Source organism: Echinops telfairi, unplaced genomic scaffold (assembly GCF_000313985.2).
Source record: "Echinops telfairi isolate 266 unplaced genomic scaffold, ASM31398v2 ScPeMD7_1;HRSCAF=3_0, whole genome shotgun sequence".
Lineage (NCBI taxonomy): Eukaryota > Metazoa > Chordata > Mammalia > Afrosoricida > Tenrecidae > Echinops > Echinops telfairi.
Genome location: NW_022103896.1, coordinates 27,413,734 through 27,440,325, shown reverse-complemented (window position 1 = coordinate 27,440,325; position 26,592 = coordinate 27,413,734).

Genomic DNA, 26,592 nt, shown 5'->3' with positions numbered 1-26,592 from the left:
ATTTTATCTTCCGTATATCCTATTTGTCAATTTGTGCCTCCTCTGTGTTTGTGTCCTTCCTTATTTATGATAGCCTATGTATTCCCTGTGCCAAAGTACTCAAGTTGGTCCCAATTCCCTCATTGATGGCCCTAATAGTTTGGGGTTTAACTTCAAGGTCTGTGATACACCTTAAGTTTATTCTTGTGCAAGGGTCTTACTTCAATTTTATGGCAGGTGGATATCCATTTTTTCCTACACACTTGTTAAAGAGGGCATCTGCTTCCCATTGGATATTTTTGGGGCCCATATCAAAGATCAGTTGTCTGTATGCTGATGTTTTTATTTCTGGGTTTTCAGTTCTTTTCCATTGGTCTGAGTATCCATCATTGTACCAATACCATGCGGTTTTAACAACTGTGGCTGTATAGCATGTGCTAAACTCAGATCAAGAAAGCCCTCCCACTGTGTCCTTTTCTTGAGGAGTTCTCTGCTAATTCAGGACTTCTTCCCTCTCCATATGAAGTTGGTAATCAGTTTTTCCATTTCTTTGAAGAAAGATGAGGATAATTGTATCGGGATTGCATCAAACTTATATAGTGCTTTAGGCAGAACTGACACTCTTGATTATATTGAATCTTCCAACCCACAAACATGAGGTTTTCTTCCATTTGTTGAGGTCACTCTTGGTTTCTTATAATAGTGTTCTCAAGTTTTCCTCATATAGAGCTTTTGTTCTTTTAGCCAGAGATATCCCTTGATATTTCAATTTGTGCTTGACTATAGGGAAGGGTACCACCTTTTGTTTTCTGCCAGAACAGGACATCTGGTTCCTCATTATCCAGTTGCAGCACTGGCTGATCTCAGGAGCCAGCAGTGGACTACTGACAGTGGATTCTTTAGGCTGACTTCAGACTTCTGCATCTACCAGCCTATACCCCTGCTGTCTGCCTAATAATTCTGCTTCTTGTTCATAAGCTTTCATGACTCAGGAGAAGCCTGACTTGAATTGGATGGGACTATTTCTCCAACTGTGTATACCATTTCTTGATATAAATTTCTTAGAAACAATTGTGAGGAAGACATAGGACCAGGCAGTGTTTTATTCTCTGGTAGTTACATAATCTGTTGTCAATTTGAGATTTATGAGTGAAGGGTGGAGTTTATCTGTCAATCAGGTCACAGCTTGATGACCTAATTTGGAGGTGCTAAGGAGATAAATGGCTCGCTGGAGGCGGGACACTCGCTTACTCCCTGAGAGACTGTGCTGACAAGCCACATGGAGCTATGCTGATGGCATTGAGAACACTGGACCTGGAGAAACCACGTGGAGACCCCTGCTAGCACTGAGATACTTACAACACCACTGGATCCACAAAATTTCCCACCCACTGGCTTGTGATTTTTCTGGATTAAGCATCATTGCATGTGTTTCATGAGTCTGAAGAGGACTTTATAGATTGGTATTGGACATATAGGCTAATATCGGACTTATGGGCTTGATCTGTTCTGGGCTGGGATGTTTTCTCAAGATTCAATTGCTCTTGTATATGTAGCTCTTTCCTGAGCACATGAGTGTCTATGAATTTATTTCTCTAGTCTACCTAGACTAACACATCTTCTGTTGTGCATACGACCGTTATGGGTCAGAACCAACATGGTGACACCTAATAACAACGATATACAACACCTACAAGTGTTACTGGTTTGGAATCTCTAGAAAACCCAATCTAACACAAATATTATGAATATTCCTTTATTTTAAGTAATCACACATAATACTTTGCCACTGGGCAAAGCTATACTGCTTAATATGGTAAGCGAAATAGTTATTTCATTTCGTGGTTGTTAAACATTCACTGGATACATTCCTTACTTCTTTATTTATGGTTCCTTCAATAGTTTTTTCATACTATAAACATCATAATCTATTGATGTCTGATGCTTCAGAAAAATTCTGGAAATGAATGTTTTACTCACCAGAAACAAAATTGATATTCATATTATTGAAAAGCCTGTAGTTGATGCTTATAGAAGTAAGCAAAGAGTAATTGGTAGACCTAGGCCTAATGGACTTGTGCATTCAGATAAGGGAAAAATCTGGAATAGTGAGATTTTTAGGAGTTTTACCCTATTTGCTCATCCAAAAACACGTTCATCTGTAAGTGTCTGCTACACGTATCTGGAGACTCGAAGGCAGTGGTTGTCAACCATCCTAATGCCGCAACCCTTGAATACAATTCCTCATGTTGTGGTGACCCCCCCCACTGTAAAATTATTTTTTTGCTACTTCATCACTGTAATTTTGCTATTGTTATGAATCGGACAACCCCTATAAAAGGGTCGTTCAACCCCCAAATGGGTCGCGACCCACAGTTTGAGAACCACTGCTCTAAGGTGTATCCTACTTTTGCTCACAAGTAAAATTGGATGCAGTGGGTTCTGCTGCTGCCAAACTCCTTCCAACCCCTCTTGGGAAGCCCCTACCATTCGGAAAGGGTGCATTCTCTTCTAAGTCTCCAAGTAGACTGAGCCACACACCTCTGGTATCACTTTAAGACAGACTTAGGGACACATAATATGTATACATTGCTTTTAGGAAAAGACTAGTCTTATAGGGGATGAAGATGAAGATATTCAGCCACTTGCCACTTATTTACATAAACCTCCAGATCTGCAGAATGGCAAGTAACTATGTCATCTTTGGGGTTTATATGTTAAATGGAATCATTACTGACACATAATAAACAGTCAATACATATGATTATTTAAAATAATGCTTAGTATACTTGGTGTATCGACAAAGAGGAGAATAGACAACTTAAACCCCCAAAATTGAGCAATATTAATTATCTCCAATAAATCTTAGCAAATTCAGATATGAATAAGGATGGGTAAGGAGGATTCAAAAAGTTTGTGAAAAGATAACTGATTTTTTTTCATGACTTTCTGAAACCCTGACACACATACTTCAAAATTTCAGTAAATGTTAAGTTGAGTCAAAGATGTGCCTTAAAATATGTTAGATATCCAAGTTGTTTTGCTATTAAAAAATAAGTAAAATTTAAAGAGTAATTAATTAACATGCTAACTGATAAAACCATGAGAACGATAAACATCATAAAATTTTAATATATACATACAGAAAAGACTGCTATAGTTGGATATATGGAAGTAATATGGAAAGAAATTAATTACTGTAGTACTTTGCTTATGCCCAGAAAACATACAATTAAAGTGACTATATATCTTTAGACAATTACATAAACACTGAATGATAGTAGGTGCTATTAATGTAAGTTTGAATACAAGCCAATATGTAATTAAAAGTATTAAAAACGTCAAGGAAATGAACATCATCACGTTTTAAACTTTGATGAATGCCTTTAAATGGTTAGTATAGGAACATCTTGTGGCTCTCACCAGATATTATTCAATTTCATTCTTGATTGTGGTAATAACAACGTTGCTGAATCTACTAGGCACTCTGAAAGATTTTATAAAAGCATAAGAATTTATTATTACCAAGCCCATTCACCATTAGAGGTATATGTAAATTAGTCATTTGAATGACATCACTTATTTATTCATAACCTATTAAATATTCAGTCCCTTGATGGTGTAGTGTGATACAAGTGTACTGCTACCCTTGAGGTCAGGAGTTCGAAATTGCCCACCACTTCACAGGAGAAAATGGGACTATCAACTCCCATGAAGATTTACAGTATTGGAAAACTATAGATTTACTCTCTCATAATTATAGGGTCATTATGAATCAGAATCCACTCAATGGTAGTGAGTTTGCTATCAAGGCTCATTGAATGTCAACATCAAGTAATTTACTATTATACACAACACTGAATATCACTGTACAATGAATATTAAAATGGATAAAACTAAATTTCGCTTCATTTGTAATTTACTGAGGAAGCAAACATATGTGTAATAAAATATGATGCTAATTAAGTACTATTCTTTATGGAAAAAGGAATGGGAAATAACAAGAAGAACGTGATTAATTCCATGAGGAAATGGGATTGAAGGAATTTGACATTTGGTGTCAGAAAATATTGAATTTAAATCATAGATCTTTTAAACCTCAACTTTTCACTGGCCTGTGATCTTCCCACATTCAGCATCATTGCATATGTTGCATGAGTCTAAAAAGGAAAATATGGATTGGTATCAATATATGGGCTAATATTGGACTTATGGACTTGATTTGGACTGTGCTGGGATGTCTTCTTAATCTACAATTACACTTTGATATAAAGTTATTTTTCATACAGTTATATGAGTCTCCCTGGATTTGTTTCTCTAGTCAACCCAGACTAACACATTATGGTAGCTTGGGAGTGGGGTACCAGAGAAACAAATCATGGAGATGGAGAGTGGATGCTTGTTTGACCTCTGCCTCATGGGAGTTTTTCTTCTTTGGCTAGCCAGATGTCGGATATGTCCATGTAGTTTACTGGGTTGTTTCTGGAAAGAATATGGGAAGTTAAAGTTTTTATTACTTTGGTTATTCCTCTTTGAAATGGGAAAATGAACGTGATTGATGTATATTTTGAGCGCAGGGGGCAAAATTGATGTTAGAATTTCCCTAAGACTATGCTGCTTAGTCAAAAAGGCTGACAAAAGATCAAAATGGCTAACAGACCACCTGGCCCTGGCTTAAGGCAATGTAGTCTAAGGTCTAGGACCATACTATGTATCAATTGAACAGTTTAGATAAAGATTAAGATAAGATTGATAAGGTTTGAACTTGACTAATTTAAGAATTGAGTTTGAGATCTGGCTATACTAGGTTTATACTGTTTTCTTCTGCTTATTGTTATTGATAGAAATAATTGTTGGGAAGTATGAATATATAGAGCTTGTAAGCCCACTTGCCTTCATCATTAATTTAAATATTTGCGTGGGTTAGAACACCCCTGAAAAGAAGGCTCTGAAAAGCTAAACTGTACCCAGTGCCTTGAGTGCTCAGGAGATTCCAAGGTGAAGAGACTTGCCTAGGGAGCTGTAGATAGATTGAAGCAAAAAAATAGAATTCTTTTAATTTTGAAGTAGTGGTTTGTGTCAGAAGCTGGAAAATAATTTTGGAGCCATGAAGAAACTCTCCTCACTAGAACTGAATATTAAAGGGAGCTTGTGAGAAGCCTGAAATGCGTGCTAGGTAACCACCTGGATCCACTTGAGTAGAAGTGGGAAAAATGCAGCAATAAAGAGATGGTTTGAGTCTGGCCACTTACACCTGTGGACCTGGTTAACAGGGACTAGAGGAGAAAACGAGAGCAGGTTGACCATGCTGAACTTTATGGCCTAGCACATGGGGGCTAGGGTTGTTGAAAATTTGTGTTGGGGCCCATGGTCTAAAGGCAAAGCAGCCAATGGGCACCCCAGTGAGGCAAATCAGCCACATTGAGTTGACCAGAACCAGACCAGATGAAGAGAAGATTTTTGAGCCTGTGACTTGGTGTATATTGCTGCTGACTTTACAGATAGCTTGCCCTGATTTGACTGTGCTTATGAATACAGACTTACTGGGTTCTAACTGGAATGAAAATTCTTCACATCAAAGAACACGATTGTCTCCTCAAAGAACTGGGTTGATATAAATGGGCAGTATAGAAATTGGATACCCAAAATTGGGGGGATAAAGGAATATACTGGCTGACTTTCATAGTTGGGGGAATATATTCATAAAATTATGGTGTAGGTTTTCACTTAACTACAATTATTAGGCATAGAATATTGTTGTGTTGTTCACTTATAGAATATTATGTTTGAATGAGGCTTTGGCACATATTGAGTTACATGCATTTTAGTTTTATCCTGTTAGAAACAGATATGATTTTGCTATTGTTTTGTTAAAAATTATGTATGGCTAAAGAGCTATGTAAATGTGTCAAGTTGACAAGGGGTGGTCTGTGGCAGCTGCACAACTCCTGCCAACTTGTGAAGGTGTAGAGTCTAGCCTGTCAGTCAGGTTACAGCTTGATGACCTTATTTGGAGGTGCAAAGGAGATAAATAGCTCATTCCTTGCTTGTCTGCCTGCGAGACATTTCTATTGACAAGTCACATGGGGTTATGTTGACTGGAGCCAGAACCCTTGAACTGGAAGAACCATGTGGAGACCCACGCCAGTGCTGAGATGCTTCCACAACCACTGGATCCATAAGACTTTCCACCCACTGGCCCGTGATCTTTCTGCATTCAGCATCATTGCATGTGCTGTGTGAGTCTAAAGTGGAATTTATAGACTAGTATCAATATATGGGCCAATATAGGACTTATGGACTTGATCCGGACTGGACTGAGATGTTTTCTTAATCTACAATTACTCTTTGATATAAGGGTTTTTTCCTATACATATATTGTCTCCTGGATTTGTTTCTCTAGTCAATTTAGATTAACAAATTTAGTTGCCAAAGATCAGTTCCCATTCATAACGACCATATATACAATAAAGTAAAACACTGTTTATTCCTAAACCATCCTCACAACTGTGGTTTTGTTTGTGTCCATTATTCTAGCCATTGCCCATTTTGATTGTCTTCCTGTTTTTCCCTGAACTGTTAGGTAACTACCATAGGTACTGAGGTGTCCATTAGACATGCTCAGAGGTTCAAACTTCTGGCCAGGAAGTGTTGCTACAAGTAGATGGACATTACACCTTGATTGGCCCATCTAAACCAGGTGAATTTGATTCAGCTAATGGGGTCGACCAGTGTTGTTGACCACACTTCCCAACGGGACCCCTGGAAAGGCCAGAGGTTTTGCTCTGGGCGCTCTGTCTCTCACAGTGGCTGCTGCACGATGTAGCACAGCACTGTGCCACAGACTCTGCCTGGCTTGTGTTCCATTTACTGTAGGACCTGAAACTGCTACTATTCTCTATACACTCACTTGGATCACAAACCAGGCTTCAGAGTGACTTCTGTCTCACGTGGAGCCAAGGACAGAGGTATATCTCTCCCCCGAGAGATCTAACATGAACCTCTATTTTACAAGCACAATCTCTTTTTTCAAGGTCTAGCTAGACTTTAGATTATGTCCAAAATATGAGAGAAAGTCTGGTCATTCTTGCTAAAATGGTCTATGAAAATTCTAGCTATATTTCTTCCAAGACATACTTGTTTGTTCTTCTGGAAGTCAATATTCTTTGCTAACACCAACATTAAAACTCATCAATTCAAAAACATAAAAATAAATAGACTCATCAATTCTTCTCCAGTTTCCTTTATTCATTGCTCAGTTTTCATCCACACATGAGGTGATTGAAAATACCATGGCCTGGGTCACAGCAACTTAGTGCTCCAAGTGACATCTTTACTCTTTAACATTTTTTTTTTAATTTTGTGCAGAAGATTTCCTAAATGCAACTAGTCATTTCACTTCTGGACTGTTGCTCCCATAAGCATTGATTGTTTATTCAAGTAAGATGAAATCCTTGGCTACTTTCGCCTTTTCTCCATTTATCATGATGTTTTCTATTGGTTGGGTTTTGAAGATTTTTTGGTTATTTTTAATTGAGTGCAATTCATACTGAAGCTGTGGTTTTTGTACACATTAGCAAGTGCCTCTGGTTCCCCTTGTTTTCAACAAGCGAGTTTGTGTCATCTGTGAATGAGCCTTTCTCTAGCCCTAATGCTGCATTCTTCTTTCTGACAGTCAAGCTTCTTGGATTGCTTGCTTCTTATGCTGATCTAATACATAAGGTGAAATGATAGAACCTTGATATACACATTTTCTGATGTTAAACTGCACACCACTGCCTTGTTAAATTCCAAAGACTTCCCTTGGGTTTCTTATGGGCATAACTGAAATTTCTGGAATTCTCATTCTTCACACTGCTATCTACTATTTTCTATGATCCACATAATCAAATGTCTTTGCATATTCATTAAGTCTTAAGTAAATACCTTTCTAGTGTTCTCTATTTTCATTCAAGATCCATCAATAATGGTATGCTTTATTCAACACCTGATTTTGAATTTGGTCTTCGGTCATTAGTGTTCAATGAGTCAAATCTGCTCTTGAGAGTCTTATAAATTCAGATGAGATATAATCAATGTTCTCTTTTGGCTCTCATGGACATGTTTTAATTTTCTTCATCTTCAACATGAACTTATATATGAGCAACTGATGTTTTCTTCTATGGTTGGACCCTTGTCTTGTTTGAACTGGTGATACTGAGCCTCTCCATCATCTCTTCTGACAGATTTGATTCCTGTGTACTCTGTCCAGTGAGTTTCATTTGTACATTTATGCTGTTGAAAATAAGGTATTTGTAATGATTTGGTCTTACAAAATTCTGTCATATAATTTCCAGCTATGGGTCTATCACCAAAACCATATATTCTAACAACTGTGTTTCTAACATTTGTATTCCGCTAGAGTAATTAGCAATGCATTTTCATTGCATGTTTGAACAATTTAAGACTTAAGCATTTGGTAGATTTCTGCAATCTCTCCATAATTTGACTTTGTTGGTTGGTATATAACTTTGAACTATTGATGTATTAAAGATTTTTATTATATGCATATTGAAATTATCATATATAGCATTGTACTTTAAAATAAAATTAAAAATTTTCTTTTTGATGCTGCATATGCCACCATGTCTCTGAAATTTTTGTTCCAGGAGAGTAAATAATATAACTGTCTAATTCAAAATGGCCAATAGTAGTCCTTTTCCATTAATTAATGCCTAGGACATTGATCTTCATGCACCCTTTTTCCATTTTAATGACCTCTAATTTTCCTAATTCAGATTTCATACATTCGATGTTTCTGTTACTAATGGAAGTTTGCAACTCTTTCTTCTCATTTTGAGTCCTGCCCAACATCAAATGAAGGTCCTGACAGCTTTGCCCCATACATGTTATCAAGGTCAACTCTGCTTTGAGAAGACATATTTTGACCAGAATAAAGAGGTCTAGTCTCTCTACAACTGCTTGGCTGCTTCACAGATGATCCCATCATAGAGTTGATCATTATATGTTAGATTACATCGTGGGGGAATCCTGGCCCACCCAAGATGACATAAAATACATATCACAAATACCTTAAAAGTAATTTATGACATTTCTTCTTCCGTATCCACTTCTGAAAAATCAACCCTGAGGACCACAGTTCTACTCTGGCACGTATGCCAGTTGGAACCAACTGTATAACAAGACCGATTTTTATTTTTTCTCCAGGCAAAAACACTCCAGTTTCCATTTGGGAAAGAACCTCATTTGTGCTATTAGTTTGTATTTTTAGGATGTGCTGTCCTCCCTCTCCAACCGTCATTTGTGCATTCCTGAAGTCAATGCAAGACAGGTAAACCATCAGTATCTTCCTGTCAAATTGCCCTTATAGGCTCCTCTTACACTCAACACTTGTTAATATTTTACAATAATTGTTTATTTATCCTCAAAGTATTTTGAAATTAATTGAAGTCAGCATTATGTTTTGCCCTAAACCTCTTAATTTGTATCTATACCAAATAATGTTTTTCTAATTCTATGATTACCCACTAAACAATTATCAGGCCTAAAAATTAGCAATGATTACCTAATAGTATTTTGCATGTGTACATTTTCTAAATTGTCTAAAACAATTTGGTTTATATCAAAGACCATGCATTGTCATTGAATACTATATATTTTATATTTTTTTATGATTTAGAATAAATACTCTCTTGCTCTAATTTGTTTTCTTTGGACATCCATTTGTTGAAACTAGGTTAGCTACCTTGTAGCTATCTGTTTGTCTGAATTCATATGATTGCTTTATTTTTATATAACTCATATCATCTGAATATTATATAAACAGAAAACTAGATATAAAAGTATTGCCCTCATGCCACAGTGATATACTTGATAAAGCTCTTGTCACACTCTGTAACTCATGCCAAATGACTGGGTGGGACCATTTACACAGGGTATACGGAACTTTAAGGTGAGGAGTGGTCAGAGTTGCCATCTCTTTGGGTTTAAAATGAATCATCTCAGAAGCAGATTCTGAGGATCTCATGCCCATCAAGAAAGAAGAGCCAGGAGGGAAGCACATCTTTTGAACTCCTCTATCCAGGTGTCAGGGCTGTGACAACAGAGGAGTGGCAGGGAAGTGATGGTGACAGCACCGACAACACAAGAGACCAGTTCCCAGCTCACAGGGCAAATCAAGCTCATTGTCTATAGGCAGGAGGCTCGAAGGAGAGTGAAGTGTCTCCAGGTACTTCAGCTAGGTTTACTAACCCACAGAGCTATAATTGTGTGGCTGCTTGCTGAACGTTATAGAAGATTAGAATGTCTGCCCTTTGGATATTTATTGGCAGTGCTAAAGGAGCTTGTAACATTTGCCAGAGTAGGTTAGAAGACAAGAGGCTGAGAGGGAAAGAACCAAAGAGGCATCTATTTGATCAGAATTAATGAGCAAATGATTATAACTTGAGCATTTCTGATCCTGAAGTATAACCTGTTAATATCTTACTGCAGAAGATCTCTTTAAAGTGTTGAAAAGCAAGGATGTTAGGAAGTTATTTTGAGGATTAAGGTGTTCCTGACCCAAGTCATGATATTTTCAGTTGCCTTATATGCATGTGAGGGTCATATGTTGAATAAGAAAAAGTCAAAAAGAATCAATGCATTTGAATTATACAGCTGACAAGTAATATTGAAATTACCACAAACTGCCAAAAATACAAACAAATCTGTCTTGGAGTAAGTGCAGCTAGCATGTTCCTTAAAGGCAAGGATGATTAGATTTTGTCTCACATACTCTGGAATGTTCCAGGAGGGATCAGTCCCTGGAAAAGGACATCATGCTTGGTAAAGTAGAGAGACAGCCAAAAAGAGAAGGCACTCAACAAGATGGATTGGCACAGTGTTTACAACAATGGGCTCACATGCAAAAACAAGGGTGAAGCTGGGGCAGGACTGAGTGGCACTTCTTTCTGTCTTGCGTAGGGTTACTGGCAGTTGGAACCAACTCGAAGGCCCCACACAACAACTTCTCTGAAACACCCAGCTCTGCGAGCTCAGTGTGTCCATTGTAATGAATTACCAAATGCAACAGAGATGAAATTGTTGTGTGGGGGGATTATTGATTTCAGAATTGGTAGAGAAGATTGGAGGCATGTGTGACTTTTGCTTCCTAGGATTAAGCCTTTGGCTGATTTTGAGTTTGATTGTCCTTTCTATGGTTGAAGTCAAGGGAGGTCAGACACCATCCAGACATCATTCTTATACTTGTGTTAAACATATTTGACAAAAATAATTCACAAGAAATTTGTAATGAAGGCTCAGATTTGGTTTACCCACAAGCAGTAAAATCTGACATAGGATTAAAATGCCAACAGCTTGATTTTCCACTGTGATGCCAGGATTTCTCCTCATTGAGTAGAAAGTCACCTGTGTAATGCATTTTGATGCCAATTGAGCTATCATCTACTAGTTTTAGCATTTATTTACCTTTCTTGCTTGAGTAAATCATTTCATGAGGGTTGCAAACTACCAGTGATGATATCATTTTTTTGGACAAGTATTACTTGCTTATATTTTGTAAGGAAGAGTCTCCTTCCATTAAAGGTGGTCTTTTTGATAATCCTTAATTGTTTTCATGGAAATCTTCAGAGATGTGGTTAATTGTTACCTCTAATTAAAACATTTTAGTGAAACTCATTTATGGAACAGTGACCTTCTTTGATGGCAAGTGCAATTTTTGTTTTATTTTTGCCTTAATATATTTAGATTTAAAATATTACTTAATAGCTTTATATAGAAAAAAACATAGTAGACAGGTCAGTTGCTTATCAATATTTTTATTATTCTGCTTCTGGGACTGTGATGTGATTGTATTCACCTTCTCCTTCAATGTGGGAGGTAATCCTATGAGGATATTAGATTAGTAAAATGCAATTAAAGACTAAAGTACCATTCTTAATGCTCTTGTGCTATTTTAAACCATACAGATATTGTATAAAATCTTACAGAAGAATTTTTAAAATCATGATTTCAAAATTTGATTTTATCTAAAATATCTCGATGCAATATGAAAATGTTTTCAAATATTCAGATATTCTCTGCTAAGTAGAGAAAACTCAGATAAGTCTTTACTTTTTTTTTTCCTAACTTTTCTTCCATCTGTTCTCACATTAGGTAGATGTTAGTGACTAGAATGTGCCAGCTCACTTGGTGGCAGAAGAATTTTGGAAATCCGTTAGATACATTTTACTTAAATAGATCATTGTAGTTTATCTCCAGATTGAAATAATTGGCTGAGAACTGGAAATAAGAGTCATAACAATTGTTTAACTGAGAAACTCAATTATCCATATGTGGTTACAGAGTTTGTGAGAAATTGAAAAGGCTAAAATGCTACTAGCTCCTCCATTCAGCTCCTAATCTCTTTCAGTATTTTCATGTTTTTTAGCTTTCCAACTTTTCTTCAGACTCAGTCTTTCAGATATCACACCCCGCGCTATTGCACCATATGTTACCTTCTGTCCTTTCCCACTTTCCAAGAACACCAGAAAAGCTAGCAGCTCTCCTCTGGAATGTAAGAAAACCTCAGAAATATCAAAACCACTAAGGAGATCGTGCTAAATGCCATAGGAGAGGAACAGATAAAGTGCTAATTCAGTAAGTAGGCAAAAAGAGAGTGTTTCCTCCGGTGAGATATGAGAGGTGATGTCCATTTGGCACAGACCTTGAAAAGTCAATAGACAATGGATATGTAACTATGAGGAGACAGGGGGAGGCTGTATTAGTCTGGGTACTTTGGAGAAACAAATCCACAGCAACTCACGTATAAGAGAGAGTTTTATGCAAAGAACATGTGCATCACGAAAACATCCCAACCCAATGCTGCCCAAGCCCACAAGTCCAACATTAACCCATACACCCAACACCAGTCCACAAAGTCCTTCACCTCACAAAACAGAGGCAATAATGCCGACTGCAGGAGGAAAGCTGAGTCGGTGAACGTGTAAGCATCTCAGCACTGGCAGGGGTCTCCACATGGCTGCTCCAGCACCCAGGGCTGCATCGGGATAGATCCATGCGGCTTCTCCTTGGGGATGTCTTGTAGGAAATCCATCTTGCAAGCTGAAGCAGGGAACTGCTAAGGCAGCTGCACCCGATGCAACCATCACAAAACAAGAGACCCGAGAACTAGAAAGGCGAGGCTTCACCACCCATTTATCCCTCCGCCTTTCAACCAGACCCACATGTGATTATCGGCCAGGCTGGCACAATTAACTAACTCAGAGGCTAAGAAGACTGTGTGGTTAAAAAAAAAAAAGATTGTTGTAGAAGGACAACCATGGTAGTCAGAATTATCTTAGAAGAGGGAATGACTCTTCACTTCTCTGAAATTAAATCAGTTTTTTTCTCTCCTCTTGAGTGCATTTGGTTTTTTTTCTTTTTTTTTTCTTTCTTGGGGTTTGGTGACCCAGCATCTACCTGTTGGCACAGAGTGAGATCCTGTTCTTGGTGACCCATCGGATGTTCAATGACTGATTTTTCAGATGTGGCGAGGTCTTTCTTCCAAGTTCTTCTGGGTGAGCCAGAACCTCTCATCTTTCTGGTAGCAGAAGAATATTCACTGTTGGCACCAACCAGAGCCTTCCACCCAACCTTTCCTTGTACATAATTTCTATTCATCTCTGAGGTCACAACTTCAATATCACTTTGTCATGTGAGCCTTTCCAACTACTCTTATAAGAGTTGATCCTTTGTAGACAAACGGAATTGAAAGATAATGGGATAAAAACTTTTTCATCAGATTTTGAGCTCCCCAGGAGAAGTGGGTTAGGAAAAGCAGGAAGGCCTTCCACAAGAAGGAGGGACACGACGGCAACAAACATGGCAACAATGGTGAGCCTGGCACAGGGCTGGGCAGTGGTTCGTTCCATTGTAGATCCAACCACTGTGAGTTACAACTGAATGTATAACACCTAAAAACTACAAACAGTATTACTAGCAGTATTACTGTGATCCCACTGACAACTCCGTATCTGAGGTGCCCTAGACAGATTTGTTAATGAAATAAAAGTTAGATTTGAATCAAAGAGACTGATAATCTTTATATTTCTAAAGTGTATCTCAAGTTACCAAATGAAGGGATAATTGGTGAAGCTAGGTGTATATTAGTAGTCTATGGGTTCTGTAACAAATTAGCAGACAGCTGGAGCCATGAAAGAGCACATGTGCATTAGCTTCTATGTCAGTGGACAAGAAATACGGCCTGGATTCCACTCGGGTCGGCTGAACTCCTTTCCTTCTGGAGGATCGAGAAGAAAATCGCTGGCCTTGTACTTTCCCTGTCCTGTAGGGTCACGATGAAAAGAATTGTCTTAATGGTGGTGAGGTTGTTGGAGTTTTGGAGCTGTCCAAAATTCAAACTGGATTCAGCAGAGGATGTGGAAGAAGTTTTTGCTGACTTCTGACTAAGCAAAGGCACTCAACTGTGGGGATCATGACAAACTACCGACAACCCTAAGAAGAATCGAAATGCCAGAACACTTCCTCGTGCCCATGCAGAAGAGCAATAGGGAAACAGCATTGTTTGCAATCAGGAAAGGTATGTATCAGGGTTATATCTTTTCACCATAACTATTTAACATATAGGTTGATAAATCATGTGAGAAATTGGTTTATAGGAAGAAGAATGCAGCCTCCGGAGTAGAGGAAGACTCTAACCTGTGATCTACAGGTGACACAACCTTGTTTACTGAAATTGAAGAGGAATCAAGGTAGTTATTGATGAAAGTCACAGACTCATGTTCACTATGAATTCCGCTTCAATGTCAAGAAATCTAAACTTCTTACAACTGCACCATCAATAACATCATGGAAAATGTTGACATTTCCAAGGATTTCATCTTAGATGGATTCATAGTTAATGCCCATGGAAGCGGCAGTAAAAAATCAGATGATGTATTTACCTGGGCAAATCTATTGCACATAAGCTCTCTAAATGCGACAAAGCAGAGATGTCACGCTGAGGACGAAGGCATCCCTGATTCAGGCCGTGGCATGTTCAATAGCCTCATAGGCATGTGCATGTTGGATGGTGATTAGGGAAGGCCGCACAAGAATTGAGGCATTTCATTTACGGTATGGTGAAGAATGTGGAAAGTGTAATTACTGTCATAAGAACAAATAAAACCTGTCTTGGAGGAAATGAAGCCAGAATATTCCTTAAAAGAGAGGCTGAAGAGACGTATACTTTGGACATGTTCAGGAGACGAATCCCTGAAAATGAACCATGATTGGTAAAGTAGAGGGTCAGCAGAAAGAAGACCCTTAAGATAGGCTGACATAGTGTGTCAATGAGATCAGACAAATGGTGACTATGGTGCAGGCCCGGGTTGCCTTTCGTTCAGTTTTGACTCAACTCACTCAGGCACCTCACAGCACCAGCTGTTGTTGTTGTTGTTGTTTGCCAAAGGCACGCTCTCTCGATGTGTCTTCATAAGCATACAATGCCATTTGTTTTAAAATTGAAGTAAAATTAGCATAGAGCTGTTTATGCAAATAACCTCAGGGGAGGGAGAAGTTGCTAAGAACAAATAATGCAAGCTTTGAGTAAAATTACTGCCGATATTTCTGGAGGGTCATTTTTCTGCTTACCGCCATAGCCTATTTAGGTGTTAGAAAATAGTCATTAACTAGAGTAATTTTAGTCTGAGAAAATTATTGATGAGATTCTCCTATAGTGATAATTATAAGGTAGAATCTCAATTACTCCTTAATATTAGAGCAAATACAACAATGTGAACAAAATAGATAAATTATCTAAGAATGATAGTAGGGATTTAAAGCCATATAAATATGTACTATCAATAAGAACAATAAGAAACATTTTACAATCAAATGCATCTATATAATACCATCTCTGGTCTAATTTTTCCTTTCTACCTTCATTTCTCACCAAAAATGGATCTTTTTTCCATTTCTCTTATTAAAAATAAACATGTGCCCTCTTTTTTCTTGCCTACACTATAATTTACACATATTATTTATACTATAATAACACTTTTCTATTTGTACCTATCTTTATTTTTCCTCTTATCGGGCGGGTTCCAATAAGACTGAAGCTGCCTGTCCGTAACTTGGATTTAGCTGTGCTATTGTCACATATCAGTCTTCATGCCAATGAATGTCTATGGTCTGAATGGAGTGAATGAAAATTGACATAAGATAAATGAACATGAGAATGTTGAAATAAAATTATTTAGATATAAATTGGAAATAAATGATTCTATGATCCAGGTCTATTTGGAAAGCATTTAGAAAAAATAATATGCAGTAACAAAAATATATTTTCCAATTATAGAAAAATAGATTTCCCTCCCGGATTAGTATAGTATATTTGTATTGTGGTGCTGAGGAAGAATATTGGAAATACCATGGATTGCTAAAAGAACAAACAGATCTGTATTGGATGAAGTAACGCTAGAGGGCCCCTTAGAGCAAAAATGGAGAATTCATCTGACATCTTTAGGACATACTGTCCCTGGAGAAGGACATCACTATTTTGTAAAGTGGAGGGATGGTGAAAAAGTGATGGATTGGCACAATGGTTACATCAGTGGGCTCAGGCATGGGAATAACTGTGGGCATGGTGCATGAAGGTGCAGAGTTTCATTCTGTTTTGCACAAGGTTCCTAAGGTTGGAGCTGACTTGATGGCACCTAGCAACAAAGCTGCTTATCAATAATGATTCTTACAAAAAGGTCTAGGTCCCTGAAATGCAGGCCTACGTCCTAAACTGTATGCATTTTTATATGTATCCTTACTTAAAAGCAACTTACTGTTGCCAAATTTCAATGATAGATATGGAAGCTAGAATTGCTAACACATCACAAAATGGAGAACTATATCAAAGAAGGAGAACAGGATTCTAGCCCTTGCATTGGGCTAGATAGCAGTCCTATTCTCTAAGGGAAATGGAGGAGGAAGAGAATATGTAGGGAGAAAAAAAAGATCTCAGGAAAAGATTTGTAATACTGTATCCTCCTTTATTCAATGTTGTACACTATATCTATTTACACATCAAGATATATTTCCTTTAACATACTGTTCATCATTTTATGGGACTGTGCCTATGTCTTTTATAGATAAAAAGACGAAAGATTTGTATGTGTATTTTGTAATATGACAAGACTTAGCACTGAACTTTAAATGATTTTGATAGCAAAGATTTTGTCTGATACTATTAGCAGCAAGAAGCATTGGTAGTGCTGTCTTTAGGCATTGGGCTGCTAACTGAAAGGTCGGCAGTTTGAAATCACCAGCCTCTCTGAGGAAAACTATGGGGCTTTCTACTCCTGTGAAGAGTTACTATCTCGGAGATGCACAGGACAGTTCTACCCTGTCCTACAGGGTCACAGGGGTCAGCAGTGAGATTTTTTTTTAATGACAACAATAGAGAGTTTATGCAATAAGATGAACTTCACCACATTTTTTGAAATCCTGTGTAATTCGTCTTTTAATTTTCATTGGGGTCCATTGTAATTTTCCGTTTCATCCCTCATCCTGGATATTGAAGACTGCACCTTCGTATTTTTTGTTAGGTTTGCTTGTTGTCTATCAATTCTGTAGATCTTATCAAAGAAAGGATGTGTTGCTGTTGGGGGGGTTGTTGGGGGAGGCGGGGCAGGAGTGCGAGGCTGGGTGGGGGGCTTCAAGGTGGTGTAGGGCATGGGTCACCTAAGCAAGAATAAACAGGTCACAGGGGCGTGTGTCACTGGGGGGCAGGGAGAGGGGTAGAATGAAAGGTGGCATGGTGACCGGGTCACCTAGGCTAGAATGAACTGAGAACAGCAACATGTGTGTCCTTGGCGGGTGGAGGGGGAGTGCAGGATGTTGTGGTGCCGGGATCACCTGGGTAAGAATAAACTGGGAGCCATGGCATGTGTGTCACTGGTGGGTGGGACGGGGATACAGCAGTGAGGATGGCCAAAGGGCAGTGCAGAGGGTGCACATAATAAACAGGGCACAAGGGTCTCAGGTGAGAAGGGGAGGGATCAGGCAAGGGACTGGTTCTCTGGTTGCTGGGCAAACCGGTCTCTGGTGTGGAAAATGGCAGGGAGCATGTCCTGGTGAGCACAGTTTCATTGTTTAGGGGGAGACCTGCAAAAGGTCCCTGAGCTGCTGCTAGTGCAGGGCCCGCACTCCACTCTCCCAAACTGGTCTCCTCACCGCCATTCTAAATGTCACTCAAAAGAAAGTCCCCACTGGGTGACCTTACCTCAGCACCCTCTTCCAGGAAGTCCTACTAGTATTACTACTGGGAAAATCCTTTCAAGAGGTAGCATAGGGTCAAGAACTGACGGTACTTAAGAAAAAAGTTCAAACTGCAGGTCCCAGACTTTTACAGAATACCAATTTCATCATTTCAACATACTGATGAAGCGATCACGGCACTTTTCCGCCTAGGCCAAGAAAGGTAAATGAAAGCTACCTGGCCAACTGCCTAGATGAGATCCAGGACTATGCTCACTTCAAATAAAGATGACCCAACACAATACAGATATTACGGAACAATAGTATTAATATTAATATCACAGGCATATAAAATTTTGTGAAGATCATTTAACAAGTATTACTGCAGTGCCTTAATAGGGTGCTTCCAAAAACCTAAGCAAGATTCAGAAACAGACAGACATTAAACAGGGATATCCTTTACTGACAGACATCAGGTGGACCTTGGTTGAAAGCAGAGATTACCTGAAAAATGTTAACTTATGTTTTATTGACTATGCAAAGGTATTTGACTATGTGGATCTTAACCAACTGTGGGTGGCATTGAGAAGAATGAGAATTTCAGAACACTTCATTTGGGGACATGACCTGTACATGGACCAAGATGGACCTGTAAACGGACCAAGAAGCAGCCATACCAATAGAACATGGGAATACTGAAGGATTGAAAATCAGGAAAGGAGTACCTCAGGGTTTCTATCATGTCACCATATTATTCAATCTGTGTGCTGAGCAATCAATTTGTATGCTGAGCACATAATCCTAGAAACTGGCAGAAAAACATGGTTGGAAGGTGGCTTACTAATTACCTTCAATATGCAGAGGACACAACCTTATTTGCTTAAAATGAAGAGGTCTTAGAGTACTTGCTGATGAAGATCAAGGATTGTAGCCTTAAGTATGGATCACAGCTCAATATAAAGAAAACAAATTTCTCACAAATGGACCAGTAGACAACATCATCATTAAGAATAAAAGATGGAAGTTGCCAAGGATTCCTCTTGGACCCACAATTGTTATGGAATCAAGAGCCAAGAAACCAATCAATATATTGCACTTGACAAATATGCTATACAATTCTTCTTTAAAGTCTTGAAAATCATGGATGTCACTTTTAAGACTTAGGTGCACTTAAATCAAGTCATGTACTTTTCAGTTACATTAATGTGAAAGGTGGTTAATAAATAAGATAGCACAAAAATAGATGTATTATATTATGGCTTTGATGAAATTAAGAATACTTAAAGTACCATGGGCTGCCAGAAAAAGAAATGTGTCTTGAAAGAGTATAGTCAGAATGTTCCTTAAAATCAAAGATTGTGCCACTTTGTCTTACAAACTCTGGACAGGTTACCAGGAGGCCAGTTCCCACAAAATGACATCATCTTTGGTAAGGAAGACAGTCAGCAAAAAATAGGTAGATCCTTTATGAGATAGATTGACACAGTGGCTGCAAAACAGGATCAAGAATGACAAATGGGAGGACAGTGTGGGACAGGACAGTGTTTCTGTTAAACAGGGGTCACTATGAGTCAGAACCAACTTGCTTGCACCTAACACCAACAACCCCAATATGAAGTTTGGAATTCATATAGATTTTGAAACAAATTAATATCTCCTTACTATTACCGGTTACTATATAGAGCTTTCTTGGGAGTTTTTTTAGTCATCTATTGTCATGAAAGATACTCCAGGAAAGGCTAAGGTTATGTATATAACAAGAATATCTGATGAAAAAAGGAATTGGTTTCCAAATATTTCTTATGAAACCAAGCATACAGATACTGTGAGGTACAGTAATTCCATTAGTAAGAGAAGTGATGATCTACCCACAGAAATGGTCATATTAGAATATTTATAGTAGCTTTAGTTAAAATGATCAAAAGCCTGGAATAGTGCAGAAATTTATCCATAGGATAAACATGCTAAGATATATTTGTAAACAGAATATTATGAAATAAAAACATGCAACTAGTTGTTGATAGATAAAATATGAATGACTCTCTCAAAAATTCTCATTGAAAACAGCCTGAAGCAAAATAATATATCCTGCATTGTTCTATTTATATAAAATTATTGAGAAGTGAAGCAAACCTGAATGATGGCTGTCATTCTGACATGAAGTTACTGGGACAGGACATGAGAGGATTTTCTGAAATATCTTGTTAGGCATTGAATTACACAGACTCATGTATTTCGCAAAACTCAGTAAGTTACATTTAATATTTATACATTTCATGTAAGTTTAACATCAAAATAATAAAATATTTGAAGAAATAGCATACATATTGATGTAATGGACATTAGATGATGTCCATAATTTTTTAAAAAATGTGATCAATTTATTGATGTAGGGGGTGGTAGATGTATAGATGTGTGATAAAGCAATATAGTAATTATGTTACTACCATCAATAGTATGCTAATGCTATACTCTGGGTGGTAGATAATGAATGTTCCTTGTAAAATTCTTTCAGCCTAGCTATATGTTTAAAATTTTTGTAATTAAATGCTGTGTGAAAATAAAACTTCAAATGTAGAAGGAACAATGGAAGACATGAATAAATAAATGTGTAATTTATGGAACAAGAAGCATGCAAAAGTGACTTCCTTACCCAATAGCAGTAAATCTTTGAACAAGTTTCAGAGTGGAAGGAGAGATGCATTACATTCTGTGATAGGTAGATTTATTGTGCCAACCTGGTCAATAGGAACATGTGGAATTAATCATGTCACGGTTTGATTGGAGGGCAAAGAGATAAATGGCTCAGTAAGGCCCGCCTCTCGCTCTCTTGCCCTCTAGTGATCTGACAAGTGGGTGGCTGCTTTAGTTAGTTCTCTGCCTCAACTTGTGAGCTACCCACCTGTGGGACAGCCGACTCATGAATCCTATCACTAAAGCTTGAGGTTCCTCAAGACCTACTCCACCATGCTGCTGGTATGTACATCGCTTGAGCTTGAGGCTGGTGGATCCTGTTGTTTTGCATTGCATGACTTCAATATTACCTCTGAGCCTGCTTAGCTAAGCTCCTGAGCTGCTGACTGTTGGTGACCTGCCCTGCTGTTTGCTGCCTGGTGGCAGACTCAGCTCCTGCTTCCTTGACGTTGGACTCACTTGCCCTTATAAGTTGAAGGATTTTCAGTATATTAACAGTTCCAAGGAAGTGAGTTGAATTGAGCCCTCTGTACTGCTGTGTGGACTAATATCTGTTCTATTCCTTCTTGCTGTATCTATCTATCTATCTATCTATCTATCTATCTATCTATCTATCGATTGAGATAGGTAGATATAGATATATATAAAATCATAAGTGTCCTGGTTTTTTTCTCTAGATAACTCTGCCTAACACACATTTCTAGATAGCTTTTTAGGTCTGAGAGAACACAAGACTTTACCATCTCCTTAAGTTCAGAAGTATGCTTCAAGATTGTAGGCTAGCTAGATAACCTGAGATCCTCCTGGAGGATTATAGTCAGGTTTTGTGTCAACTTGCCTGGAGTAAGATTTGATAGTTCAGGTGGTTTGGCAGTTGAGGTCTCCCCTATAAGAGCTAATATAATGTAAACAACTCCAAGATGAGATCTGCTGTGAGCAGATAAGCAGTTGAAAGAGAATTAGGGAGGAGCTTCCCTACTTGGCCAAGTTTCTGGAAAAGATCCATATCTGTGCCCATTCCAAAGAAAGGTGACCCAACAGAATGCTCAGACAACAGAATGCTATCGATATTGCACACAAGCTAAATTTTACTTGAGATCATCCAACAACAATTATAGTAACTTTTTCTTTACTTGAGATCATCCAACAACATTGACAGGGAACTGCCAGATGTTCGATCTGGATTCCAAAGAGGATATGAAATAAAGGATATTACTGTTGATGTCAGAAGGATCTTGGCTCAAAGCAGAGAATACAAGAATGATACTTACTTGTATTTCATTGACTATGCAAAGTCATTTGACTGTGTGGAGCATAATAAACTGTGGATCACCTAGAGAGAAATGGGAATTCTAGGACACTTCATTCTGCTCATGAGGAACTTGCACTTGTATCAAGAAGCAGTGGGGCGAATGGAACAAGAGAATACTGCATGGTCTAAAATCAGGAAAAGAGTGCATGTGTTGTATCCATTCACCATACTTGTTTAATCTATTTGCTGAGCAAATTATCAGAAAGGCTAGAACATATAAAAGAGTGCAGCATCAGGATTGGAAGAAGGCTTATGAACAACCTGCAGTATAGAGATGACACAACCTTGCATGTTGAAAGTGAGGAGGACTTGAAGCACATGCTGATAAAGATTAAGAACCATAGTCTTCATTATGGATTACAACTCAATGCAAGGAAGACCAAAATCCTCACAACTGGTCAATGAGATTACAGCATAACTGGAGAGAAGGTTGAAGTTGCCAAGGATTATTTCTTGCTTGGATCTATAAGCAATGCTCATGGAAGCAGCAGCCAAGTGATTAAAACGCATGCTGCATTAGGAAAATCTGCTGCACAAGACATTTTTAGAGACATATTGAAGAAGAAGGAACTTTTTTTGAGGACTAAGGTGCACCTGATCAAAGCCTTTGTATTCTCATTTTATCATATGCATGTGAAATTTGGACATTGAATAAAGAAGACTGTGGAAGAATCAGTGCATTTGAATTGTAGTGCTGGGGAAAAATAATGAGCGTACCATGGACTGCTTAAAGGACAAACTGATCTGTGTTGGAAGAAATAGGGCCAGAGTGCTCCTGAGAGGCAAGGATGGTGTACTTTGTCTCAAGTACTTTGGGCATGTTGTCAGGAAAGATCAGCTCCTGGAGAAGGACATCATATTTGATCAAGGGGAAGGGCACCAAAAAGAAGGAAGACCCTCAAGTAGACGGAGTGACACAGTGGCTGCACCAATGTACTCAGGCACAGGAACAATTGTGAGGACGGTGGAAACCATGCAGGGTTTTGTTCTGTTGTGCATCGAGTTGCTATGGGCCAGAGCCGCCTGGATGGCACCTAACAACAACAACAAATCTTTACTCAGGTCACGACCCTGCTACAATTGAAAGGATGTTTCCTTCAGGGTGTAGTTACTTTTATTTAATGAGATTCGATGGAAAGACTTGCTTGCTGGCGTGGATCCTTCTTTAGGCTTTAACCCCTTCCTTTAACCTTTAATCTCTGGCTCGTTGCACTTGAACTAACAGCCTGCCTCATAGCTTGCTGGCCCTGGGAGATTTCAGAGTTTGCCTCTTCACCTGTCGACCTAAGATTCCTCTGCTTCTACATTCGCCAGCCATAGTCTCCCTGCTCAGTCTTGCTGGTTCCTGGTTAATCAGTCCCAGCAGGTTTAGGAGTCAGGAAAAGCCTCTGGCTTAACATTTGGCCCACAGACTTGACTGAGCGTATCTACTTCTACAACTTTGCGAGCCATTTAAAAACTAGATAATTATCTTTATATATATAATTATATTGATATGTGATATATATTTAAGCAAAATCTCGCTGGTTTTGCTTTCTAGAGAACTCAGTTTAGAGGTTTCCAATAGCCAAACTGGAAAAGCAAAGACATTGAAAAAAATAGAGAGAGCAAACTTCATTATTACAATTTCCCATTCTTACAGTCAACAGTTGGGAGTGAACAGCCAAGTAGTAACAGCCTTTAATTATCAAGAACCAAGTTCATTTTCCTGGTGGACTGAACAGCTCGATGGAGAGAAGACAAGCAGGAAGCAGATGAACCCCCTCCCTCCCCATTCCTTGCCCTGTTAAGACATGAGTATTGAAAAACAGGTTACCCAACAGATACAACGGTGGGGGATTCTGAAGTTCCTAAAATTATGTAGAATTTTATGAGATTTCATTTTTTCTATAATAGAATTCTGGCTTCAAATAGCAATTAATTTAGTTATACAAAGGAATAATGGTTATAATTCTTATACAATTTTTATGTGAGCTGAGATTTGAACTTCCTTATGAAAGACTTAGGAATCAATCAAGTTAGCTCACCAAACTGGGGTTCATTGGAGGAAAAAGTACACATGGAAATAAAAAAAAAAAAAAGGAAAAGTCACAGCATCCAAGCATCTGCAATATACCTGGAGTTTCTAGAGATTAAAATATAATTTAGAAACTAGAGGTTATGTGAGAACTTTAGGGATCAGGTTATCTCTATGTGACCTTAATAGCAAAAATTTATTACTCTTCTATCTCAGCTTCTCTCTGGCTCTGTGTCTATTGTCCTGTCTCTGACAACCACCTCATACCTGCCTTTCTCTTCTTGATCTGACCTTACCAGTGTTTTCATTACTTTGGCTGACTTACTGTATACCTTCAGTTAATACTGACGTGTTCCTATTGCTCATGATGTCCCATTCTCTCAGGGTCTATTTTCACTATGGCATATTGTATTTTTGGATTTGCTGTGCACATTACTGATAGAATCTGACTGGACAAATTAATCATCATGTTGAACCCACAGATTCCCTGTATTTCTGCTATGAAGTATGTCGTATAGACTAGTATGTTAGATATTTCCACTTGGATGAGACTTTGAATTATATATCTGCCATGAAATGTTTTATAATATTCAGAATGTATTGCTACTTGTTTGCGTACTCACTAATCTAGTGTGTTGTAAATGTTTTGATCATATGTACTATAAGAAAAATATTTCCAATATCCATTCCGAACTTTCCTATATTTATTGATACACAATATGCATGCACTGTTATCCTAATTAAATCCAAATCAAACCTATTGTCCTTGAGTCAAATTTCAATTCATATCTTACATAATATATCCAATATAATTGTAAATTTCTAGGGGGGCGGGGGGAGTTTTAAACAAGGCTGAATTTTCTCCCATACCCCAAATTATTTTCTCTAATATAAATTTTGGATACCACTCAGAGACATCCAAAAATTCTAAAATAAGATTTGTTGAACTAAGTTTAAAGAGTCTGCTGCAAAGTATAGTAGAGATTCCTTGCCGGTTAAATTTCTAGATGCTTTTTGATATATAGTATGTCCTAAATAACTATTTCTGCAAAGGATTACATCTTGAAACCCAGAAAGTATTCTGATATTATTTCATGATCAATTAAAATGACAATCACTGTCAGGAGATTGCCCTGACAAACACACATATTTTGGATTCTTGAGAGTTGGCTACAATAATGATAGATGATTGTGAAGCTTAGTGTGCTGTACCCAAAGTTTACCCAAGAACTTGTATAACCCAATTTCAATGTTTTTTCTTCCAAATACCAATTTCACACTTTTTAGGTTGGCACTACCTGCTTCAAATTGCAAATTGTAACTACTCAGACGAGATATATTCTATTACTCTTAATTTTGTGTGTCTCTGAGCATTTAGGTTTTGAACACACAGAACTAAATTACAAGTCAATTAGTTTAAATTTAAAAATCTATATTAAAAAGTTAATTATGTTGACTAATGTCAATAATAATAGTAGTGTTATGGCCTAACATACAGTCCTTCATCTAATTTTTAACCAATTAAAATAAATTAAAATAAAAGACTGCATGCAAAAAACCCCAAAACCAAAACCAAAAAACCAGAAAAGAATTTTCTTTTCTGCACAGACACGAAGCAGCACTGTGTCTTGTGATCAAACTTTCTCTGGCTTTCTGAATTGAGAGCCCTGGAACTTCTTTCCCTTATAATTCCAGGATTCGGACTTCACCCCATCTCTCACCCCATGTACAACAGAACTTAACACTGTTCAGTCTTTTGCAATTCTTGTAATTATTATGTTTGAGCCCCTGGTTGCAGCCACTGTGTCAATCCATCTTGACAAGGTGCTTCCTCTGCTTCACTGCCCTTCTACTGCATGTCATTTTCCAGGGACTAGTCTCTTCCGAGAACATGTTTAAAGTATACGAGACCAAATCTTGCCAGCCTTGCTTCTGAGGAACATTCTGGTTGTACTTAGTCCAAGAAAAAACGTGTCCCTTCTTTTGGTAGTCTTGGTACTTTCCATATTTTTTTGCCAGAACTGTAATTCAAATGCTTGGGTTTTTTTTCAGTACTCCTTATTCAATTTCTGACTTTCATCTACATATGAGGTATTGCACATACCATGGTGTGAGTCAGGTACACCTTAATCTGAAAGTGACATCCTTGTTTCTTGAGGTCTCGTGCAGCAGGCTTACCCAAAGTAATATATCATTTGATCTCTTGACTGCTGCTTTCATGAACTTTGATTGTGGACCTAAGCAAGAAGGAATCTTTGATAACATCAAACGTGTCTCTGTTTATCATGATGTCACTTATTGGTCCAATTCTAAGGATATTTATTTACATTGAGTTATAATCTATATTAAAAGTTGCAATCCT